This window comes from Schistocerca nitens, chromosome 11, assembly GCF_023898315.1.
Source record: "Schistocerca nitens isolate TAMUIC-IGC-003100 chromosome 11, iqSchNite1.1, whole genome shotgun sequence".
NCBI classification, from domain to species: domain Eukaryota; kingdom Metazoa; phylum Arthropoda; class Insecta; order Orthoptera; family Acrididae; genus Schistocerca; species Schistocerca nitens.
This window is the reverse complement of record NC_064624.1, coordinates 146,582,430-146,601,725: the sequence shown is the minus strand read 5'-3', so window position 1 is coordinate 146,601,725 and position 19,296 is coordinate 146,582,430. Positions and strand designations below refer to the sequence as shown.

The following is a 19,296-nucleotide window of genomic DNA, read 5'->3' as shown; positions in this document are numbered from 1 at the left end:
TTGAAGTAGTTCTAGAAGAACGAAGAAATTTACGATTCGAAAATAGTTGATATCTCCCCTGGAGTCCTTTTTCGTTCCCCTCCACTGTCTTCCCCACTCCTTTCTCGCGTGCGCCCTGCCTCCCCCCCCCCCCCCCGTTTTTCTGTGCCCTCACCCTCCATGACTCCCCCATCTTTCTTTTTTTCCCTCTCCTCCCCCCTCCCCCCTCCTCATCTGTGCGGGTCCTCGCCCCTCCCCTCTCATACCCATATGCCTTCGTATAGTGCAGTGTTTCCCGTGAGTGTTCAGTGTTATGCGTCCCCTTTTTAAAGTGTTGCGAATAGAAACCAGACTGTCGCCGTGTTTTTAAGTGTGCCTGTCCATTTCCTAAGGGTCTTTAATCAGCATCACTGACCTCTTTGTTTTTTATGTTTTCTGTACCAGTTTTAAACAGTCACCGTTTTTTCACCTCTTTTTATTGTTATATCTCCTCCTCATTATGTTTTCTAACTTTATCTGTAGGCTGCGTACTATGCTGCTGCCAGCCCGCTCCCCCCCCCCCTCTCCCCCTCTGGGGTGATGGTGGTGGTGGTGGTGGTGGGGGGGGGGGGAGAATCGAAACAATAAAGAACAAAAAACAGTTGATAGTAAGCAGACGCATTTAACAACCGCTTTTTAACTGTCCTTTCTCCAATAGGTGGCAGTGGTGATCTAAGTGAAGCTGCAGATAATCAGAAACTCAACCTCCCCAAAATTTCAAATGATATAAATATATCGTTCATAACTGTCAATGAAATAAAAAAACTAAAGTAAAAGATCTTCAGTAATGAAGTAAGTGTAGTATTTGCTCACAATTGCAACACATCTCTTTGTGAAGGAGTTGTTCTAGAGAGGATGAAACATGCCATTCTGACACCTCTTTACAAGTCCGGCAATGCTACAGATGTCACGAATTATTTTTCTGTCTCCCTGTTAACAACATTTTCAAAGGTTCTTGAAAAAGCAGTGCATAACAGGATTGTGGCCCACCTAGATAACCATTGTATTCATCAGGTTATCTTCCATTCAGAAAGCTGTTGCACGCAGCGACTATTATATTGACTTGCAAATTATAGATTGCAGCGATCGGTCACCCTTTTTAAATTTTATTGTGCAGATATAGATTTCGGCTAGAAGCTAGCCATTCTTAATGCACTATTATTTTCGCTCAATGCATGTAATGCCTGTAACAGTAGTAATCAATGAACTGTGGATGAAGCCCGACCAACAGGCATTACATGCATTGAGCGAAAATAATAGTGCATTGAGAATGGCTAGCCTCTAGCCGAAATCTAGATCCGCTCAATAAAATTTAGAAAAGGGCGACTGATCGCTGCAATTTACAAACCATAATATTGTTAACCATAGACAGTTTGGTTTTCAAAAAGGGGCTTCGACCGAGCAAGCCGTATATTCACTCACAAGCGATATCTTGCAGTCTATTAACAGTAAGAAGTCACCAGTTGATGTCTTCTGTGACCTTTCCAGGGCTTTTGATTGTGTAAACCAACTTAGAGAAGGCCTGTCATTATGAAATCAAAGGGCCTATAGCTAATTGGCTAAAATCATATCTCGAAGACAGAAAGCAAAAGGTGGTCCTACACGGCTGCAATAGTGGATTTCTTAATACAGTGGCTTCCAAATGGGGCAAAATATAGCATCAGATTCCCCCAGGGATCTATCCTTCGGCCCTTGATGTTTTTAATGTATGTTAATGATCTACCCCTGCGCATTAGTAAAAAATGTGAATTCACAATGTTTGATGATGATACAAGCATTGTGGTAGATAGTACTTCCGCTAATGATCTAGAACCAGATGTTGATGACACACTCAGAGAAGTTACAGCTTGGTCTACAATTACTCCTCTTTCAGTTAATATAGGAAAAACTAATTTTACTCATTCCACACCAAAAATAAAAATCCAGAAAACATAGTCATTGCACACTACAACCAGGTACTAGAACAGGTGCACTCAACTAAATTCCTAGGGATTTATATTGTCAATTGGCTCAACTGAGAAGATCATGTGTCCCTGACTCTAAAATGCCTGTCATCAGCAACTTTTGCCTTAAGAATCATCGCTCATCTTGGGGACATCACCATTTTAAAATCATCTTATTTTGGGTACTTTCATTCATTAACGAGTCATGGCATAATCTTCTGTGGTAATTCACCACTTAAAAAAAAATTCCTAACAGTTTAGAAGAGAGCAGTCAGAATTATGTGTGGGGTTTCTCCACGAACCTCATGCAGAAAACTCTTCACACAGTTAGGAATACTAACAACAACATGTGAGTACACATACTCTTTGATGAATTTTGTCATTAAAAACTATGCTCAGTATGAAACAAATTGTTGATACCACAATTATAACACTAGAGATAATCTCCATTTTGAACTAAAAAGTTTGTCACTTTTACAGAAGGGCGTAAAGTACGCTGCTATTAAGACTTTTAATGCACTGCCTAATTATATTAAACGTGGAAGAGAAAATGGAATGCTATTCAGACATACGTTAAAGAAATACCACTGTACTCCTTAGATGAATTTTCGAGAAATAATTAAGAGTTCCCATGCACACTGTTAGTGCACTTCTTGAATAAGAAGATATATTTTGTTATTCAGTTATTAGATAAAAAATACAATACTATATTAAGTTAGACAATGAATGACAATACTAGATAAATAAGAAAAATTGTTACTATTATTTATCTTATTGTGCTATGTATCATCGAGCAAAACGGAAGTGATTTCTGGCGTTCCACAAGGTAGTGTTATAGGCCCTTTGCTGCTACTTATCTATATAAATGATTTCGGAGACAATCTGAGCAGCCGTCTTAGGTTGTTTGTCGCCTAGTAAAGCCATCAGGAGATCAATACAAATTGCAAAACGATTTAGAAAAGAAACCTGTATGGTGCGGAAATTGGGGATTGACCCTAAATAATGATAAGTGTGAAATCATCCCCATGAGTAGTAAAAGAAATCCGTTAAACTTCGGTTTCACGATAAATCAGTCAAGTATAAAGGCCATAAATTCAACTAAATACCTAGGAATTACAATTACGAAAAACTTAAATTGAAAGGAACGCATAGAAAACGTTGTGAGGAAGGCTAACCAAAGACTGCGTTTTATTAGCAGGACACTTAGAAAATGTAACAGATCTATTAACGAGACTGCCTGCACTACGCTTGTCCGTCCTCTTTTAGAATACTGCTGCACGGTGTGGGATCCTTACCAGATAGGACTGATGGAGTACACCGAAAAAGTTCAAACAAGGACAGCACGGTTTGTATTACCGCGAAATAGGGGAGAGAGTGTCACTGAAATGATACAGGATTTGGGCTGGACGTCATTAAAAGAAGGGCATTTTTCGTTGCGACGGAATCTTCTCACGAAATTCCAGTCACCAGCTTTCTCCTCCGAATGCAAAAATATTTTGTTGACACCGACCTACATAGGGAGAAACGATAACCACGATAAAATAAGGGAAATCAAATGGTTCAAATGGCTCTGAGCACTATGGGACTCAACTGCTGTGGTCATAAGTCCCCTAGAACTTAGAACTACTTAAACCTAACTAACCTAAGGACAGCACACAACACCCAGCCATCACGAGGCAGAGAAAATCCCTGACCCCGCCGGGAATCGAACCCAGGAACCCGGGCGTGGGAAGCGAGAATGCTACCGCACGACCACGAGATGCGGGCTAAGGGAAATCAGAGCTCGTACGGAAAGATGTATGTAAAATGTTTTTTTATCCCAGTCTTCGATCACAATATCAATTGTTTAGACGATGACGGGTTTCAGTCCGTAATGACCATTCTCAGATCTTTGTTACACCATGAGGACGGTCATTACGGACTGAAACCCGTCATCGTCTAAACAATTGATATTGTGATCAAAGACTGGAATTAAAAACATTTGACAGTATAGGATAACGACCATGTCGCAGTTGGTGAAAGATATGTGTGTTCGTTCTTTCCGCGCGCTATAGGTGATTGGAATAATAGAGAATTGTGAAGGTGGTTCGATGAACCCTCTGCCAGGCACTTAAATGTGATTTGCAGAGTAGATGTAGATGTTATTATTACTCTGTAGTGTTAATTCTGTTTGTATAATTGTTCCACATCCAAGCAAATTCCTCGCACGTACAGATCCATGGAATACGCATACCAAATAAAATAGCAAGCACTCCGTCTTCAGGCCACAAGTGGCCCATCGGGACCATCCGACCGCCGTGTCATCCTCAGGTGAGGATGCGGATAGGAGGGGCGTGTGGCCAGCACACCGCTCTCCCGGTCGTTATGATGGTTTTCTTTGACCGGAGCCGCTACTATTCGGTCGAGTAGCTCCTCATTTGGCATCACGAGGCTGAGTGCACCCCGAAAAATGGCAACAGCACATGGCGGCTGGATGGTCACCCATCCAAGGGCCGGCCACGCCCGACAGCGCTTAACTTCGGTGATCTCACGGGAACCGGTGTATCCACTGCGGCAAAATAAAATGGAGGTATAACGGCAACAGTGTAATGTGTACGGAATTCGGTGAGCAACACGTACAACAATTTATCGTATTCGCGATAAAGTTGAAGCCGACGGTACTGTTCAGGATGTGAATAAGCAAAGGTCTGGCCGACGGAAAACATTAACATGTCCAGATTCCGGCGCCGTTGTGTTGCAAAATTTTACTAGGTCACCTCTGAAATCTATGAAGCAGGGTGCACGTGAATGCGGGGTAAGCCGATCAAGTGTACAACGAATTCTGGAGGCTCCAAGGTCGCTGCACGCTACGGACGAGGACGACTCCGTTGGGAGCGTGGAACACTGACAGTGGTTTGAAGGCGTGCTTTGCGAGGATGAGCGGTTTGTAGGAGTGGTTATCAGTTGCGGCCGGTGGGCTTCGGATCTCGTCAAACAGTCGCACGCAACGTCTTGTCTCTTCAGAGTATTTCTTAAACGGGGAAAATATAGCATTTGGTGTATTAGCAAAGCGACATGATTTAAAACTTTATCCAACACAACTTTTTACTCTGATACCAAAATATAAAAATTTACTTGGTTAGACAGAGCAGCAATCAGTCGTGGAATTAAGTTGCTTTAATATGACATTTATAGTCACAATGCAGATCAGATTTCGACCTGTGTCAGGTCATTATCAATGCAGTGCGGAATTGTAGCAGTTGTTCGTGCTCAAGTGAATGCTTACACAGTTCAACTGTGTAAGCATTCACTTGAGCACGAACAACTGATTGACCGCATGCAGTTCAACTGTGTAAGCATTCACTTTAGCACGAACAACTGATTGACCGCATGCAGTTCAACTGTGTAAGCATTCACTTGAGCACGAACAACTGATTGACCGCATGCAGTTCAACTGTGTAAGCATTCACTTCAGCACGAACAACTGCTACAATTCCGCACTGCATTGATAATGACCTGACACAGGTCGAAATCTGATCTGCATTGTGACTATAAATATCATATTAAAGCAACTAAATTCCACGACTGATTGCTGCTCTATCTAACCACAGTTGTTGAGTGCACGCAACCCATGGAGGGCAACCTGATAAAAATTTACGCAAAAATAAATAGTTTATAATATTTTCTGTAGGCAAGACAGTAATTTATGGGCAAAAATCAAAACAACATTCTTACGTTAGTTAAAAAGTTTGTAAACTGTAAGTAGGCTGTTTATGTTTTCTTATTGGCAACGTTACGTAGCGCTCTGTATGAAAATCACTGGCTGTGCTGTGTGCAGTCTGTGGCTAGTTTGCATTGTTGTCTGCCATTGTAGTGTTGGGAGTTGGATGTGAACAGCGCGTAGCGTTGCGCAGTTGGAGGTGAGCCGCCAGCAGTGGTGGATGTGGGGAGAGAGATGGCGGAGTTTTGAAATTTGTAAGACTGGATGTCATGAACTGCGATATACGCCATATGAAACGTCCCCTTTTGAAAAATTATATACGACTGTGCTTAAACTGACACACAATGTTTTTAGCGCAACGCAATCTGACTTTAAATAATCCCTACAAAAGAATGGCCCTGACTAACAATAACCTATACCTTTCATGAATCACTTACCTCACAAAAATCTTCGTAACTCGAACTACTGCAATATAGCGAGCGCCACTACTGCCAGCTAAATAAAGGATTCTAACTACTGAAGGCACTAACTACTGATAGGCATAGTTAGCAAATGAAAGATTTTGATAGAGAACAAACAATGTATTTACCTTAATAGTGTTGAAAACTCATAATATACATAGCAGTTCATGACATCCAGTCTTACAAATTTCAAAACTCCGCCATCTCTCTCCCCACATCCACCACTGCTGGCGGCTCACCTCCAACTGCGCAACGCTACGCGCTGTTCACATCCAGCTGCCCAACACTACAATGGCAGACAACAATGCAAACTAGCCACAGACTGCACACAGCACAGCCAGTGATTTTCATACAGAGCGCTACGTGGCGTTACCAATAAGAAAACATAAACAGCCTACTTACAAAACAAAGTCCATTCTACTCTCTTTCCCTTCCGCAAAGTGGTCAATTAAGCTCATTAAAATTATGCACATTCAAAAGTGTTTTTTCTACAGAGCACATAGCTTTCAGCCGGCCGTTGTGACCGAGCGGTTCTAGGCGCTTCAGTCTGGAATCGCGCGACCGCTACGGTCGCAGGTTCGAATTCTTCCTCGGGCATGGATGTGTGTGATGTCCTTAGGTTAGTTAGGTTTAAGTAGTTCTAAGTTCTAGGGGACTGATGACCTCAGAAGTCCCATAGTGCTCAGAGCCATTTGAACCACATAGCTTTCGCACTCAGACTCTCTTCTTTCATTGTACTTTAGTGAAAGAGTTTATTCTTTTCTATATGGACCAATATCTCTCACTTTCCACTGTTGTCATTGGTATTACGCAAATACACTGAAGAGCCGAAGAAGCTGGTACATCTGCCTAATATCATGTAGGGCTCCCGCGAGCACGCAAAACTGGAGCAACACGACGTGGTATGGAGACGACTAGTCTCTGAAGTACTCTTGGAGGGAACTGACACCATCAATCCTGTAGGGCTGTCCATAAATCCGTAAGAGTACGAAGGGGTGTGGAGATCTCTCCCATCTGGTACGTTGAAGGGAAACCAAAATAGGCTCAAAAATGGCTCTGAGCACTATGGGACTCAACTGCTGAGGTCATTAGTCCCCTAGAACTTAGAACTACTTAAACCTACCTAACCTAAGGACATCACACACATCCATGCTCGAGGCAGGATTCGAACCTGCGACCGTAGCGGTCATGCGGTTCCAGACTGCAGCGCCTAGAACCGCACGGCCACTTCGGCCACCAAAATAGGCTCAATAATGTTCATGTCTCGGGAGTTTGGTGGCCAGCGGAAGTGTTTAAACTCAGAAGAGTGTTCCTGTAGCCACTCTGGAGTAATTCTGGATGTGCGGGATGTCGCATTGTCCTGCTGGAATTGCCCAACTCCTTCGGAATGCCCAATGGACACGAATGGATGCAGGTGATCAGACAAGACGCTTACGTATGTGTGGCCTGTCACACTCGTATCTAGACGTATCAAGGGTCCCATATCACTGAAACAGCACACGCCCCCCCCCTCCCCACCATTACAGAGCATCCACCAGCTTCAACAGTCCCTAGCTGAAATGCAGAGTCATCAACAGTCCAACGTCGGTGTTGGCGGACCCAGGCGAGGCGTGCAGTCATCGGCTCCGAAAGCCCATATCGTTGATGTTTCGTTGAATGGTTCACACACTGACACTTGTTAATGGCCTAGCACTGAAATCTGCAGCAATTTGCAAAGGGTTGCACTCCTGTCGCGTTGAACGATTCTCTTTAGTCGTCGTCGGTCCCGTTCTTGCAGGATCATTTTCCGGTCGCAGCGGTGTCGGAGATTTGTCGATTTACCGGTTTCCTGATATTCAAGATACACTCTTGAAATGAGTGTACGATGAACTCCCCACTTCATCGCTGCCTCGGAAGTGCTCTGTCCCTTCACTCGTTCGCGGCCTACAACACTACGTTCAGATTCACTTAAATCTTGATAACCTGTCATTGTAGCAGCAGTAACCGATGTAACAACTGCGACAGACACTTGTTGTCTTATACAGGGTGGTCCATTGATAGGGACAAATATCTCACGAAATAAGCATCAAACGAAAAATCTACAAAGAACGAAACTCGTCTAGCTTGATGGGAGAAACCAGATGGCGCTATGGTTGGCCCGCTAGATGGCGCTGTCATAGGTCAAACGGATATCAACTGCGTTTCTTTAAACAGGAAACCTCATTTTTTATTGCACTTTCGTGTAGTACGTAAAGCAATATGAATGTTTTAGTTGGACCACTTTCTTCGCTTTGTGATAGATGGCGCTGTAATAAACGTATAAGTACGTGGTATCACGTAACATTCCGCCAGTGCGGACGGTATTTGCTTCGTGATACCAACTGCGGAAAAGGTCTATACCGTGTTGATGTATGGCTATTGTGATCCCTCCTGGACGACATCATCCAAGTGTCCGGACCGTTCGCCGGATAGTTACGTTATTTAAGGAAACAGGAAGTGTTCAGCCACATGTGAAACGTCAACCACGACCTGCAACAAATGATGATGCCCAAGTAGGTGTTTCAGCTGCTGTCGCGGCTAATCCGCACATCAGTAGCAGACAAATTGCGCGAGAATCGGGAATCTCGAAAACGTCGGTGTTGAGAATGCTACATCAACATCCATTGCACCCGTACCATATCTCTATGCACCAAGAATTCCATGGCGACGACTTTGAACGTCGTGTACAGTTCTGCCACTGGGAACAAGAGAAATTACGGGACGATGACAGATTTTTTGCACGCGTTCTATTTAGCGACGAAGCGTCATTCACCAACAGCGGTAACGTAAACCGGCATAATATGCACTATTGGGCAACGGAAAATCCACGATGGCTGCGACAAATGGAACATCAGCGACCTCGGGGAGTAAATGTATGGTGCGGAATTATGGGAGGAAGGATAATTGGTCCCCATTTTATCGATGGCAATCTAAACGGTGCAATGTATGCAGATTTCCTGCGTAATGTTCTACCGATGTTACTACAAGATGTTTCACTGCATGACAGAATGGCGATGTGCTTCCAACATGTTGGATGTCGGGCAAATAACTCGCGTGCGGTTGAAGCAGTATTGAATAGCACATTTCATGACAGGTGGATTGGTCGTCGAAGCACCATACCGTGGCCCGCACGTTCACCGGATCTGACGTCCCCGGATTTCTTTCTGTGGGGAAAGTTGAAGGATATTTGCTATCGTGATCCACCGACAACGCCTGACAACATGCGTCAGCGCATTGTCAATGCATGTGCGAACATTACAGAAGGCGAACTACTCGCTGTTGAGAGGAATGTCGTTACACGTATTGCCAAATGCATTGAGGTTGACGCACGTCATTTTCAGCATTTATTGCTTTAATGTGGTATTTACAGGTAATCACGCTGTAACAGCATGCGTTCTCAGAAATGAAAAGTTCACAAAGGTACATGTATCAAATTGGAACAACCGAAAGAAAATGTTCAAACGTACCTACGTTCTGTATTTTAATTTAAAAACCCTACCTGTTACCAACTGTTCATTTAAAATTGTGAGCCATATGTTTGTGACTATTACAGCGCCACCTATCACAAAGCGAAAAAAGTGGTCCAACTAAAACATTCCTATTTCTTTACGTACTACGCGAGTATGTAATACGAAATGGGGATTCCTATTAAAAAAAAAAAAAACGCAGTTGGAATCCATTTGACCTATGGCAGCGCCATCTAGCAGGCCAACCATAGCGCCATCTGTTTTCCCCCTTCAAGCTAGACGAGTTTCCTTCTTTGTAGTTTTTTCGTTTGACGCTTATTTCGTGAGATATTTGGCCCGTCACGATCAATGGACCACCCTGTATATCACGTCACAGACATTTTGACGCGTGAAAGACCAGCTTCTGCTTAAAATTGGGCGCAAATTCCGCAGGACTAGAATCATCCATTGTTTCGTAATGAGAGCACCTAGCGATTCCCAACAAGCACAATTTCAAACCTTTGGCAAACTTTTTCTCGCTAACATGTTTAACGCCGAATACGGAAGAGATTAACTCATCAAACGTTTGAAGTGCAAATCTTGTGCTCAAATGACGCAAGCATTTCATAAATTTGTCGCCTTTCTCACGTTCCTGGTAGCGATGGGAAGAACTGACTTCTTAAATGTGATACGGTTATTTAAGTTGTGAATAGGCGGCGTTCCTTGTTATTTGTTGAAGCTGTCTGTCTACCGTTCCAGCCTCGAACGCCGCGCGGGAAAAACGAGCACTTAAATTTTTCTGCGCGAGCCCTGATTTGTCTTATTTTATCGTGATTATCATTTCTCCCTATGTAGATGCGTGTCAACAGAATGTTTTCGCAATCGAATGAGAAAACTGGTGATCGAAATTTCATGAGGAGATCCTGTCGCAACGAAAAACGCTTTTGTTTTAATGATTGCCACTCCAATTCATGTATGATGTCTGTGGCACTATCTCCTCTATTTCGCGATAATACAAAATGAGCCGCCCTTCTTTGTACTTTTTCCATGACATCCGTCAGTCCCACCTGATGCGGATCCCACACAGCACAGCAGTACTCCAGAATAGGGCGGACAAGCTTAGTGTAAGCAGTCTGTTTGGTAGACCTTTTGCCGGCCGGAGTGGTCGAGCGGTTCTAGGCGCTTCAGTCTGGAACAACGCGACCGCTACGGTCCCAGGTTCGAATCCTGCCTCAGGCATGGATGTGTGCGATGTCCTTAGGTTAGTTACGTTTAAGTAGTTTTAAGTTCTAGGGGACTGATGACGTCAGAAGTTAAGTCCCATAGTGCTCAGAGCCTTTTGTACCTTCTAAGCCAGGGCTTCACAACATACGTGCTCGCGGAGCAAGCTGTGAGCAGCAAGGCGCGAGCACGGAGCAGCGCGAGCACGCTACCCCCACTACCGGGCCAGAGCGGAGAGTGGGGAGAGTCACGTGGGGTACACAACAGCTGCCGCCAGTCGATGTAAATCCGCGGCCACCTGCAGGGATATCACTCACGAATTATTACTGTGACAAATGAAACAAATAAAGGAGAATGTACACGTGCCACATAATTTTATTAGCTTAGTCTATGCCTCTACCATCTGTAGACACTGAAACTAAAGAATTCCACGACAATCCTATATTTTCAACACTTTCTTCAACACTACTTAAAATATCACCTCCGGTTGTAGTGTTCTTGATGGCTACTACATCGAGGAGCTCCTCCCTCACCTGAAGATCTCTATTAACACCTCTAATAAATATGGCAAGCTGCGCTGTTCCAGTGATATCAAAACTTTCGTCCAGAGCTAGAGAATACGCCATAAAATCTTTACAGATATTTGCAAGCTGGCTCTGGACGTCGTCTGCCATGTCCTGTATGCGATGCATAATGGTCATGTTAGATAATGGCACAATCCGAAACTGTTCAACTTGAGATGGACACTACCAAACATTCTTTTATTAAATCGCCATCAGTTAAGGGGCGCAGGGATTTTGCTAAAAGCAAAGCAATTTTGTAACCCACTCTGAGAGCTGCCTCAGTTGAGTTTTCTTCGTCGTCCAGATCTTCTTCGGATAGCTTCCTTTTAAGTTTAAAAACTTCCTGTGCACGATCTGGTCCATCACATTTTCCACGTCCGTAGTCTTTCGCGTGGTACGACATATAATGTCGCTGCAAATTAAATTTCGTAAAAGAATTCAGCGTTTTGTGACGTACTAAACATTTTGCAACACCATCTTTTTCAGTAAACAGATAAAATTCCTCCCAATGGGGGTTGAACTGCGAAAGCACGGTTGGGGTTACACAACGGCGACATCACATGATTCTTAACTAGCGAAGTGACTGTTAAGAGCTGATCGTAGTACTTTAAACGTTACACAGTCGGCGCGAATTCAATAGGCACGCTGCGGCCCTATTCAAACGTGCGCGCGCATTTCCCCTCCCTCCCATCACACCCTACTCCCCGACCTTGCACCTGCTCGCGAGCACATGCCTGAGCACACGCGAGTACTCGCTCTCAAAACCGGCCAGTTGTTAAGCCCTGGTCTAAGTGTTCTGCCAATGAATCGCAATATTTGGTTTGCTCTACCCACGACATTATCTATGTGATCGTTCCAATTTATGTTATTTGTAATTGTGATCCCCTACTATTTAGTTGAATTTACAGCACTCAGATTTGTGTGACTTATCGCGTAATCCAAATTTAGCAAATTTCTTTTTGTACTCATGTGAATAACTTCACACTTTTCTTTACTCAGGGTCAATTGCCACTTTTCGCGCCGTACAGATATCTTATCTAAATCATTTTGCAAGTCGTTTTGATCATCTGATGACTTTACAAAACGGTAAATGGCGGCATCATCTGCAAACAATCTTAAGACGGCTACTCAGATTGTCTCCTATGTCGTTAATATAGACCAGGAAAATAGAGGGCCCATAACACTTCCTTGGGGAACGCCGGATATTACTTCTGTTTTACTCGATGACTTTCCGTCTATTACTACGAACTGGGACCTTTCTGACAGGAAATTACGAATCCACTCGCACAACTGTGGCGATATTCCATAGGCACGCAGTTTGGTTAGAAGTCGCTTGTGAGGGACGGTGTCTAAACCCTTGTGGAAATCTAAAAATATGGAATCAATTTGACATCCCCTGGCGATAGCTTGTGATCGCTTCCGGTAAACCGAGCTTAGCTTTCAGTGGTTTTCCTTACCGTGGTGGCAACGAAGCGTTGATACACAGCAGATAGATGATGGCCCTATCACACGGCGACCGCAGCCATCTCTGTAGTCTGCGCACTGGGTCAAACGTGCACGTCGCAACTGCTTTCTTGCCGAAGCGCCCGGTGCAGTCCGGCTGCGCACTGCGCATGCGCGGGCAGCGACGGCTCAACACCTCGCTCAGGGTCAGCTTCCGCCAAGGCTAGCGCGCCGTCCAGTTATCTCATAACGACGTCACTCGACGCGGCGCAATTGCCAGTCACGCGTTGAAACTGTTGCGATTCCAGATTTCTACATCTACATTTATACTCCGCAAGCCACCCAACGGTGTGTGGCGAAGGGCACTTTACGTGCCACTGTCATTACCTCCCTTTCCTGTTCCACTCGCGTATGGTTCGCGGGAAGAACGACTGCCGGAAAGCCTCTGTGCGCGCTCTAATCTCTCTAATTTTACATTCGTGATCTCCTCGGGAGGTATAAATAGGGGGAAGCAATATATTCGATACCTCATCCAGAAACGCACCCTCTCGAAACCTGGCGAGCAAGCTACACCGCGATGCAGAGCGCCTCTCTTGCAGAGTCTACCACTCGAGTTTGCTAAACATCTCCGTAACGGTATCACGCTTACCAAATAACCCTGTGACGAAACGCGCCGCTCTTCTTTGGATCTTCTCTATCTCCTCCGTCAACCCGATCTCGTACGGATCCCACACTGATGAGCAATACTCAAGTATAGGTCGATCGAGTGTTTTGTAAGTCACCTCCTTTGTTGATGGACTACATTTTCTAAGGACCCTCCCAATGACTCTCAACCTGGTACCCGCCTTACCAACAATTAATTTTATATGATCATTCCACTTCAAATCGTTCCGCACGCATTCTCCCAGATATTTTACAGAAGTGACTGCTACCAGTGTTTGTTCCGCAACCATATAATCATACAATAAAGGATCCTTCTTTCTACGTATTCGCAATACATTACACTTGTCTATGTTAAGGGTCAGTTGCCACTCCCTGCACCAAATGCCTATCCGCTGCAGATCTTCCTGCATTTCGCTGCAATTTTCTAATGCTGCAACTTCTCTGTATACTACAGCATCATCCGCGAAAAGCCGCATGGGACTTCCGACACTGTGTACTAGGTCATTTATACAGGGTGTTACAAAAAGGTACGGCCAAACTTTCAGGAAACATTCCTAACACACAAAGAAAGAAAATACACTCCTGGAAATTGAAATAAGAACACCGTGAATTCACTGTCCCAGGAAGGGGAAACTTTATTGACACATTCCTGGGGTCAGATACATGATCACACTGACAGAACCACAGGCACATAGACACAGGCAACAGAGCATGCACAATGTCGCCACTAGTACAGTGTATATCCACCTTTCGCAGCAATGCAGGCTGCTATTCTCCCATGGAGACAATCGTAGAGATGCTGGATATTGTCCTGTGGAACGGCTTGCCATGCCATTTCCACCTGGCGCCTCAGTTGGACCAGCGTTCGTGCTGGACGTGCAGACCGCGTGAGACGACGCTTCATCCAGTCCCAAACATGCTCAATGGGGGACAGATCCGGACATCTTGCTGGCCGGGGTAGTTGACTTACACCTTCTAGAGCACGTTGGGTGGCACGGGATACATGCGGACGTGCATTGTCCTGTTGGAACAGCAAGTTCCCTCGCCGGTCTAGGAATGGTAGAGCGATGGGTTCGATGACGGTTTGGATGTACCGTGCACTATTCAGTGTCCCCTCGACGATCACCAGTGGTGTACGGCCAGTGTAGGAGATCGCTCCCCACACCATGATGCCGGGTGTTGGCCCTGTGTGCCTCGGTCGTATGCAGTCCTGATTGTGGCGCTCACCTGCACGGCGCCAAACACGCATACGACCATCATTGGCACCGAGGCAGAAGCGACTCTCATCGCTGAAGACGACACGTCTCTATTCGTCCCTCCATTCACGCCTGTCGCGACACCACTGGAGGCGGGCTGCACGATGTTGGGGCGTGAGCGGAAGACGGCCTAACGGTGTGCGGGACCGTAGCCCAGCTTCATGGAGACGGTTGCGAATGGTCCTCGCCGATACCCCAGGAGCAACAGTGTCCCTAATTTGCTGGGAAGTGGCGGTGCGGTCCCCTATGGCACTGCGTAGGATCCTACGGTCTTGGCGTGCATCCGTGCGTCGCTGCGGTCCGGTCCCAGGTCGACGGGCACGTGCACCATCCGCCGACCACTGGCGACAACATCGATGTACTGTGGAGACCTCACGCCCCACGTGTTGAGCAATTCGGCGGTACGTCCACCCGGCCTCCCGCATGCCCACTATACGCCCTCGCTCAAAGTCCGTCAACTGCACATACGGTTCACGTCCACGCTGTCGCGGCATGCTACCAGTGTTAAAGACTGCGATGGAGCTCCGTATGCCACGGCAAACTGGCTGACACTGACGGCGGCAGTGCACAAATGCTGCGCAGCTAGCGCCATTCGACGGCCAACACCGCGGTTCCTGGTGTGTCCGCTGTGCCGTGCGTGTGATCATTGCTTGTACAGCCCTCTCGCAGTGTCCGGAGCAAGTATGGTGGGTCTGACACACCGGTGTCAATGTGTTCTTTTTTCCATTTCCGGGAGTGTATGTTATGTGGACATGTGTCCGGAAACGCTTACTTTCCATGTTAGAGCTCATTTTATTACTTCTCTTCAAATCACATTAATCATGGAATGGAAACACACAGCAACAGAACGTACCAGCGTGACTTCAAACACTTTGTTACAGGAAATGTTCAAAATGTCCTCCGTTAGCGAGGATACGTGCATCCACCCTCCGTCGCATGGAATCCCTGATGCGCTGATGCAGTCCTGGAGAATGGCGTATTGTATCACAGCCGTCCACAATACGAGCACGAAGAGTCTCTACATTTGGCACCGGGGTTGCGTAGACAAGAGCTTCCAAATGCCCCCATAAATGAAAGTCAAGAAGGTTGAGGTCAGGAGAGCGTGGAGGCCACGGAATTGGTCCGCCTCTACAAATCCATCGGTCACCGAATCTGTTGTTGAGAAGCGTACGAACACTTCGACTGAAATGTGTAGGACCTCCATCGTGCATGAACCACATGTTGTGTCGTACTTGTAAAGGCACATGTTCTAGCAGCACAGGTAGACTATCCCGTATGAAATCATGATAACGTGCTCCATTGAGCGTAGGTGGAAGAAACTAAAATGACCTCTAACATGGAAATTAAGCGTTTCCGGACACATGTCCACATAACATTCTTTATTTGTGTGTGAGGAATGTTTCCTGAAAGTTTCGCCGTACCTTTTTGTAACACGCTGTATATATATAGTGAAAAGCAATGGTCCCATAACACTCGCCTGTGGCACGCCAGAGGTTACTTTAACGTCTGTAGACGTCTCTCCATTGATAACAACATGCTGTGTTCTGTTTGCTAAAAACTCTTCAACCCAGCCACACAGCTGGTCTGATATTCCGTAGGCTCTTACTTTGTTTATCCCTTCACATCTGCTTGCTGCATTTCAGCAGGTCTCACCCAAAAGCTCCGTACGGATGTACTGGACTGGCCCTTAACCTGTGTCACATTTATTACTACATGTAGCGTATCTCTTAAACAGGCTGATTGCGAGATGATGTTATAAACTTTCGGGGATGACGGAGAAGGGCGTTGTTGTTGTTGTGGTCTTCAGTCCTGAGACTGGTTTGATGCAGCTCTCCATGCTACCCTATCCCGTGCAAGCTTCTTCATCTCCCAGTACCTACTGCACCCTACATCCTTCTGAATGTGCTTACTGTATTCATTTCTTCCTGCAAATGAGGAAATAACATTCACATCTGCTTCTAGTTTAGAACGCTGCTAGTCACCTTATGGTCCATTAACGAAGGGAGTTGGTTGTTTTCTTTTTTTGGTCTTCAGCTCGAAGATTCGTTTGATGCAGCTCTCTTGCAACCTACTTCCCTCTGAATCTGCTTGCTGTATTCATCTCTTGGTCTCCCCCCAGCATTTTTATTCCCCATGCTTCCCTCCAGTACTAAATAGATGATCCCTTGATGACTCAGAACGTGTCCTACCAACCGATCCCTTCTTCTAGTCAAGTTGTGCCACAAATTCCTCTTCTCCCCAACTCTATTCAGTACCTCCTCATTAGTCCCGTGATCTAGCCATCTAATCTTCAGCATTCTTCTGTAGTGCGACATGTCAAAAGCTTCTATTCTCTTCTTGTCTAACCTGTTTATCGTCCATGTTTCACTTCCCATACAAGGCTGCACCTCACACAAATACTTTCAGAAAGGATTTGCTGACACTTAAATCTATACTCTCTTCGGAATTCTAAAGGTGACAGAGGTAAAAACATGGAGCGAAAGACTACTTACAATTTGGCCAGAAACACCATGGCACTTAAAGAGTCGAGGGGCATGAAAGGGAAGCAGTGGTTGAGATGGGAGCGAGACACGTTGGTAGCCTATCCCTGATGTTATTCAATCTGCAAAAGTGACTAGGGCCTCCCGTCGGGTGGACCATTCGCCGGGTGCAAGTCTTTCGATTTGACGCCACTTTGGCGACTTGCGCTTTGATGAGGATGAAATGATGATGATTAGGACAACACAATACCCAGTCCCTGAGCGGAAAAAAATCTATGACCCAGCCACGAATCGAACCTGGGCCCTTAGGACTGACATTCTGCCTCGCTTACTGTAACTAGCCTGTTAAGGTTTTTATGTTGGTAACGCCATGTAGCGCTCTATATGAAAATCACTGGCTGTGCTGTCAGCAGTCTGTGGCTGGTTTGCATTGTTGGAATTTGCTATTGTAGTGTTGGGCAGTTGGATGGCTGGAGGTGAGCCGCCAGCAGTGGTGGATGTGGGGAGAGAGATGGCGGAGTTTTGAGAGCGGATGATCTGGACGTGGAGACAGTAAATTTGTAAGACTGGATGTCATGAACTGCTATATGAAAATCTTTCATTTGCTAACTATGCCTATCAGTAGTTAGTGCCTTCAGTAGTTTGAATCTTTTATTTAGCTGGCAGTAGTGGCGCTCGCTGTATTGCAGTAGTTCGTGTAACGAAGATTTTTGTGAGGTAAGTGATTCGTGAAAGGTATGGGTTATTGTTAGTCAGGGCCATTCTTTTGTAGGGGTTATTGAAAGTCAGATTGCGTTGTGTGTCAGTTTAGTGTTGATCAGAATAAGTAAAGAGAGTAATGTCTGAGTACGTTCAGTTTTGCTCAGCTGTTTGAGAAGCAAATAACGTTAGAGGTTTTCCAGTACAGTAATTCATAAATTTTTCTAAGGGGACGTTTCATTACCACTTTTATTTTTTTTTTGTTCGTTCGTCGTTGATCGTTGTGTTTGGTAGTTGCAGACGTCACAGGACATCCGGTCAAGATCGTTTGTTGATCCTTCCACTCAGCTTTTTTTTTATTACAGAGGCCAAACAGTTCTGACCGAACACGCTGAGCTACCGTGCCGGCGCCACTTAGCTATCGGGGGCGGACATCTTTCTTCACCATCCCCAGTCTACATTTTATATCCTCTCCACTTCGGCCATTATCAGTTATTTTGCTGTCCTAATGGCAAAACTCATCTACTGTAAGTGTCTCGTTTCCTAATCTAATTCCCTCACTTTCACCTGATCTAATTCGACTACATTCCATTACCCTTGTCTAGGTTTTGTTGATGTTCATCTCACACGCATCTTTCAAGACACTGTCAATTCCGATCAACAGCTCTCCCAAGTTGTTTGCATGTCTGGGAGAATTACAGTGTTATCAATACATTTCAAACTTTTCATTTCTTCTCTCTGAACTTTATTTCCTACAACAAATTTTTCTTTTGTTTCCTTTACTGCTTGCTCAATATGCAGACTGAATAACATCAGGGATAGGCTACCAACGTCTCTCTCTCCCTTGTCAACCACTGCTTCCCTTTCATGCCCCTCGACTCTTTAAGTGCCATGTGGTTTCTGTCCAAATTGTAAGTAGCCTTTCGCTCCTTGTTTTTACCTCTGCCACCTTTAGAATTCCAAACAGAGTATTCCAGTCAACATTGTCAAAAGGTTACTGTACGAGGGGCGTTTGAACAGTCCGTGCCAAGTCCGAGAGATGGCGCACCGTCGTGTATCGAGGTCATGTTTAGTTAGTAGCATCTTTGGAAAGAACGCACACCAAGTTTCAGTCATATTGGTCTATTTTTTTGTGTTTGGCAGTCGAGTGAATCAAGAAAGTCCAGTGAATGTCAAAGAATTTCGTATGGTGATTAAACATTGCTTTATGAAAGGCAAAACGCCTCAGGAGACCAAAGAGAAGCTTGATACTTTACGGTGAATCTGCACCTTCGATTAGAACAGTTATACGTGGTTTAAAAATTTTCGAAGTGGCCATATGGGCACAAGTGATGGTGAACGTTCTGGACGCCCTGTGGAGGTTACAGCTCCAGAAATCATTGATA

General features: G+C 45.1%; 1 protein-coding gene across 1 annotated transcript in view; it reads right to left on the bottom strand.

The window, feature by feature from the left end:
- Positions 1–12,964, bottom strand: part of LOC126213255 (sugar transporter SWEET1-like) — a 30,664-nt gene extending 17,700 nt beyond the window's left edge. The window contains exon 1 of the mRNA XM_049940906.1: positions 12,828–12,964. The gene's annotated coding sequence lies outside the window, so the exon portion shown is untranslated. The remainder of the gene's footprint in view (positions 1–12,827) is intronic.
- Between the last annotated feature and the right edge of the window lie 6,332 nt (positions 12,965–19,296).